A 7,182-nucleotide genomic window follows, 5' to 3' on the forward strand; every position below is an offset into this window, starting at 1 on the left:
CTAGAATTGTATTAATCGGAAACTTGATACATGTGTGGATACATAGACAAAACACCGTGTCCCTAGTAAGCCTCTACTAGACTAGCTCGTTAATCAAAGATGGTTAAGTTTCCTAACTATAGACATGTGTTGTCATTTGATGAACGGGATCACATCATTAGGAGAATAATGTGATGGACAAGACCCATCTGTTAGCTTAGCACAATGATCGTTCAGTTTTATTGCTATAGCTTTCTTCATGTCATATACATATTCCTTTGACTATGAGATTATGCAACTCACGGATATCGGAGGAATGCCTTGTGTGCTATCAAACGTCACAACATAACTAGGTGATTATAAAGAAGCTCTACAGGTATCTCCGAAGGTGCCTTGTTGGGTTGGCTTGAATCAAGACTAGGATTTGTCACTCTGAGTATCGGAGAGGTATCTCTGCGCCCTCTCGGTAATGCACATCATAATAAGCCTTGCAAGCAAAGTGACTAATGAGTTAGTTGTGGGATGATGTATTACGCAACGAGTAAAGAGACTTGCCGGTAACGAGATTGAACTAGGTATGAAGATACCGACGATCGAATATCGGGCAAGTAACATACCGATGACAAAGGGAATAACGTATGTTGTCATAACGGTTCGACCGATAAAGATCTTCGTAGAATATGTGGGAACCAATATGAGCATCCAGGTTCCGCTGTTGGTTATTGACCGGGGAAGTGTCTCGGTCATGTCTACATAGTTCTCGAACCCGTAGGGACCGCACGCTTAACGTTCGATGACGACTTTGTATTATATGAGTTATATGATTTGGTGACCGAATGTTGTTCGGAGTCCCGGATGAGATCATGGACATGACGAGGGGTCTCGAAATGGTCGAGAGGTAAAGATTGATATCTAGGACGATGGTATTCGAACACCGGAAGTGTTCCTGAGGGTACCGGATACATATCGGGTCACCGAAAGGGGTTCCGGGCACCCCCGGCAAAAGATATGGGCCTTATGGGCTAAGAGGGAAACACACCAGCCACAAAGGGGCTGGTGCCCCCCCCATATGGGCTGGACAAATTGGAGTAGAAAAGGGCAAGGAGGAAAGGAAAAAGGGAATAGGATTCCCCCTTCCTCCTCTTCCCTTCCTACTCTGAATAGGAATAGGAACGGGGGGAGGCCGAATTGGGAGGACCCCAAGTAGGATTCCTCCTACTTGGGGCGCCCCATTGGCTGCCACTCCTCCCCTCCAACCTATATATACGTGGGGAAGGCACCGCTAGAACACACAACAAACATTTTTAGCCGTGTGCGGCGCCCCCCTCCACAGTTTACGCCTCCGATCATATTGTCATAGTGCTTAGGCGGCCCTGCACGGATCACTTCACAATCACTGTCACCGCACCGTCGTACTGACAAAACTCTCCCTCGACACTTTGCTGGATCAAGAGTTCGAGGGACGTCATCGAGCTGAACGTGTGCAGAACTCAGAGGTGTCGTACGTTCGGTGCTTGATCGGTCGGAACGAGAAGAAGTTCGACTACATCAACCGCATTGTCAAACGCTTCCGCTTTCGGTCTACGAGGGTATGTGGACACACTCTCCCCTCTTGTTGCTATGCATCTCCTAGATAGATCTTGCGTGAGCGTAGGAATTTTTTTTAAATTGCATGCTACGTTCCCCAACACGGTGTTACATCTACCGCATGGCCAACGACGGATCACAGCGGCATGGCTCTGCGGAGTTTCGGCGATGGGCGCGCGTGGATGGACACGCGCAGGATGGTGGCGTTGTCTGACGGCATGGTGGCGTCGATGGCAGGCCTGACAAGGTTGGTGTGTCAGGACCTGCTCTGGAGATGGATCAGTGGTTGGTGGTGGGGGCGACCTCTGAGAGTGCGCCAGACCGGTGTGTGACCCAATCCCAGCATTGTGGCTTGGTTGGGGCATCCGGCTTTAGATGTTAGGATTTGGTGCGATATCTGTTTGATATTAGGCTCGGACATTTGGCACCCCTTCATCAAGGGGATAGGAGCAGCGACAGGTGTGTTGCTAAGATGGTGGCTTCAGGCATACTGATGTATCACTTTGTAAGGTCCTTGTGAATAATTAATAATATGGCTGCATGCATCGTCCAGATGCAGAGGCGGGGGGTATATCTTCCTTTTCAAAAAAAAAAGAATTGTAAAACACATAATTTTTTTAGAAAAAAAATCCTATAAGATTCAATCTTACAAATCAAACAACCAATGTTGAAAAAATATCTAAGGATTCTTGCACTCCAAAAATCTTATTTTTTTTGGAAAAGGGGTGATACCCCGGCCTCTGCATCAGGAGGATGCATACGGCCACTTTGATAAATAAAATAGGTTCCACAATGTCAAGAAAGTCGTAAAAGAAAACTACGTCGAGCTCACATAGACCTCGTCAGGAAGATACAAAATAAAAAGGCCATAAAGCCACAACCGGCTGGCAGAAAATTAGGAATGAAAACTAATTGCCAATCCTATTACATGACCGCCATCCAAACCGGTTGAATATATCCCGCGCTACCATCTCCCACCGGACAGATCCAGTAACCAAACGCTCCCTGGCCTCCGTCGGAGTGAGTAGGGACCACATACGGATCAACGCCGTAGCTCGGAATACAACCTGCAAAAAATGAATAGTAGTTATTCTGTTAAAAGCCAGATCATTTCTGCAGTTCCAAATTGCCCATAACAACGCACAAACTCCTACACGAATATGTCTATCTGTACCGGACTCTATCCCATCCAGCCACGTTCCAAATAACGACCCGACCGAACTCGGAGGAGTAATGTTAAAAGCAATTTGCACGGAGCGCCACAAATTTTTTGCCAACAGGCACTCAAAGAATAGATGCTTAATGGTTTCATCCCGATCACAGAAACTACACCTAGTAGATCATGTCCAATTGCGCTTAACCAAGTTATCCTTTGTTAAAATGACCTGTTTATGTACAAACCACATAAACACTTTGATTTTCAAAGGAACTTTAACTTTCCAAACATGTTTGGAGTTAGGAATGACACTTGAGTTAATAACATCGATGTACATCGATTTAACGGTAAAATGTCCAGACCTAGTAAGCTTCCAACACAACTGATCGGGCTGATGTTGTAGCTGAACCTCCATCAGTCTACTCACCAGATGAAGCCAAGCTTCCCATCTATTACCAACAAGCACCCTTCTAAACTGAATATTAAGGGGTGTGGCTTGCATACTCGTTGCCACAAGCGCATCACGGCGATGCACAATACGATATAGAGTTGGGTACTGTAACGCCAACGGAGTCTCACCAAGCCAGGTGTCCTCCCAGAAGCGAGTATCATTACCATCGCCGACTATAAACTTTGTTCTATTAAAGAAGGCTGTCTTAACTCTCATAAGCCCCTTCCAAAATGGCGAATCAGTTGGTCGCATTGTCACCTGTGACAATGTTTTGGATTGCAAATACTTGTTATGAAGTATCTGTGCCCAAGTCGCATCAGTCCCATCTGATAACTTATATAGCCACTTACTAAGCAGGCATCTGTTCTTTACCTCAAGATTCTCAATACCCAACCCCCCTGATCCTTGGGACGACAAATAATATCCCACTTGGCGAGTCTATACGTTCTTTTTAAATCATCACTCTGCCAAAAAAATCTTGACCGATAAAAGTCCAGTCGTTTCCTAACCCCAACTGGAACCTCAAAGAAAGATAGTAGGAACATCGGCAAACTTGTGAGCACCGAATTAATAAGAATCAACCGGCCTCCATAAAACAGAAGTTTGCCCTTCCAACAACTAAGTTTCTTTTCGAAACGATCTTCGATACATTTCCATTCTCTGTTCGTGAGCTTACGATGATGAATGGGTATACCTAGGTAAGTAAAAGGTAAAGCCCCTAATTCAAAACCGAACAATTGCCTATAAGCCTCTTGTTCCTCCTTGGCTCGACCAAAGCAGAACAACTCGCTTTTATGAAAGTTAATCTTTAAACCGGACAATTGTTCAAATAAACACAACACGAGCTTCATGTTTCTCGCTTTTGCCAAGTCATGCTCCATGAAGATGATTGTATCATCAGCGTATTGCAAAATGGAGACACCCCCATCAACTAGGTTAGGCACCAAGCCACCTACCTGACCGGCGTCCTTTGCCCTACCTATGAGAATGGCCAACATATCAACTACAATGTTGAACAATATAGGGGACATTGGATCTCCTTGTCTCAGGCCTTTGTGTGTCTGGAAATAGTGACCTATATCCTCATTGACTTTAATTCCAACAATGCCTTTTTGCGTAAAGGATTCTACCTGGCGTCGCCAGGCCTCATCAAAACCCTTCATGCGTAAAGCCTGTTGAAGGAAAGGCCATTTGACTTTGTCATATGCTTTTTCGAAATCCACTTTGAAAACAACCCCATCCAGCTTTTTCGTGTGGATTTCATGGAGTGTTTCATGTAGGACCACAACACCCTCAAGAATGTTCCTGTCCGGCATGAAGGCCGTTTGGGTAGGCTGCACAACGGCATGCGCGATCTATGAGAGCCTATTGGTCCCGACCTTGGTGAAAATTTTGAAGCTAACATTAAGAAGACAGATTGGCCTGAATTGCTCAATTCTCACTGCCTCTGCTTTCTTAGGAAGAAGGGTAATCGTTCCAAAATTTAGCTGAAAAAGATGAAGCTGCCCAGCAAACAGATCATGGAACAAAGGCAACAAATCTCCTTTAATAATAAACCAGCATTTCTTATAAAACTCCGCTGGAAATCCATCTGGGCCAGGCGCTTTGTTAGTTTCCATTTGTGAGACGGCATCAAATACCTCTTTCTCGGTAAAAGGAGCCGTCAAAACATCATTCTCCACAACTGTGAGCTGAGGAACATCCTCAACCCTGGACTCATCCAGAGACACACAGTTATTGTCTGGAGGACCAAACAACTGCTTATAGAATTCAGTAATGTACAATTTTAGGTTCTCCTGTCCTACAATTGTACCCTCATCTTGCTCAAGCTGAAAGATCCTCTTCTTTCGATGCTTACCATTAGCAATCATATGAAAAAATTCAGTATTCGCATCCCCCTGGACTACTCTCCGGACCTTGGCCCGCAACGCCCACTTCAACTCTTCTTCCCTAAGAAGTTCCTTCAGCCTCAATTCCGCATCCCTCTTGGCTTGAAGCTCCGCTACTGGCAGCAGCATGGTTTCTGCTTTTACATCTAGGGACTGAATAAGGGAAAGGAGCCTTTCCTTTTCAACCTTATAAATCCCGCTAAGATGCTTAGCCCATCCACGCAGGACACTCCGCAAGTGCCTAATCTTATTCTGCCATCGCTGGAGCGCAGTCTTGCCTCCTGAATCCTTAGCCCACTCTCTAGCCACAAGATCAAAGAAGCCTTCACGCTCAAACCAAGCCATCTCAAAGGAGAATACATTCTTATTCCCCAAGTGGGAGGGCTGACCAGAGTCCACAAAAAGCGGCGTGTGGTCGGAAATACCACGGGATAAGGCCTGGACTGTTACTAGAGGGAACTTCTGTTCCCAATCGACACTAGCCAACACATGGTCCAACTTTTCATACGTCGGATTTGGCAGCGCATTCGCCCAGGTAAATTTTTTGCCCGAGAGCTCAATTTCTCTCAGGTTCAAACTCTCAATGATAGTATTAAACATGAACGACCATCTGCCGTCAAAGTTATCATTGTTCTTATCCTCCCGCCTCCTAATAATATTGCAGTCACCCCCCACCAGGTACGGCAGCTGCTCGGAGCCACACATCCGAACTAGATCAGCCAGGAAATCGGGCTTGAGCTCGGGTTGCGCAGCCCCATAAACCGCAACCAGAGCCCAATTAAACCCATCTTCCTTCGACCGCACCCGGAACTTGACTGCAAAGTCTCCCATAACCACAGTGCGAACCTCAAGCGTCTCGCATCTAACGCCGAGTAAGATTCCACCTGATCGCCCTCGCGGCGGCAAGCAGTGCCAATCAAAAGCAATACCTCTCAACAAAGAATTTAGAAACTGAGGTGCAAAATTATCTCTCCCCGTCTCCAAAAGAGCGATAAAATCTAAGCGATGTTCGACAGACGCCTCAGCAAGAAACCTTCTTTTAGCCAAGTCTCTCAGACCTCTGCTATTCCAAAAGATTCCTTTCATAATTCATCGTAGATTTTTTTTGCCGAACGCAACCTAGCACTCCTACGCACTGCGGACACCGGGTATACCTTCCGTTTCCACTTGCTCTTTGGAATAACTTGACTCTGCAACTGGTCCTCATGCCCAGTGTCAGAGGGGCTTGCCAAGCCTATCTCAGTAGAGACATCCTCTACCCCCGCCTCAGAACTAGAAGGCAACAAATCCTCACAAAAATTACCAAGCACCCTGACCCCAAGCGCATCAACCTCCGAATCACACATGGGTTTAACAGCGGCAATATTGCGAATCATCTCTAAGGCCCGCTCAGCCTCTAGGTCAAGGAGATCATTAATAGAATTAGTAGTTTCATGTTCATTACTACCAAGAGAAACTCCTAATTGATTTGCATTATCAAGAATCTCATCATTTGAAAAATGCAATATGGAATTGGAAATATTGACCGACATACCAGTAGTGACTTCAACATCACGAAGCTTGGCCGCCCTCATAGCGCACCGTTGCTGGATGTCGTCCACCTCCGGATGTGCCTGGAGGCGGGCACTCACCCGGCGCCCCTCAGACATGGGGTCTTGGATCCCGCCAAACGCAATCACCTCCTCCCGAGAGATCACGGATGGGGTACGGCCTCCTGCCACACCCGAGCCCGCAGCCCGAGCGACCTGCCTGGGCCTCCCCACGGTCGCGCCAGTAGGAGTAAGGGGCGCCTGGCACGGCCCACCAGACGAGGGCATCACCGATGGTGGTGGAGACATGGCCAGGACCTCCCGTCCTGACGCCCCAACCTGCACCGGGGAGGCCGCCACCATAGGAGCAAGCACCGAGGCCACCTGCCCCGAGCCCACTCCCGACGGCGAAGTCGACACCGGCCGAGACGAGATCGCAATGGGAGAAGAAGTATCCGAGTCCTCCTGACCTAGACCTCCTCCCAGTGTAGAAGAGTACACGGGAGCCACCTGCCCCGCATCCCCATCCTCAGCACAAAAAGAACCTGAGACCGCCTGGTCTATGGCTCCTCCCTGCACACGGGATCCGGT

This window comes from Aegilops tauschii, chromosome 6 (assembly GCF_002575655.3).
Source record: "Aegilops tauschii subsp. strangulata cultivar AL8/78 chromosome 6, Aet v6.0, whole genome shotgun sequence".
In the NCBI taxonomy this organism is placed as follows: Eukaryota; Viridiplantae; Streptophyta; class Magnoliopsida; order Poales; family Poaceae; genus Aegilops; species Aegilops tauschii.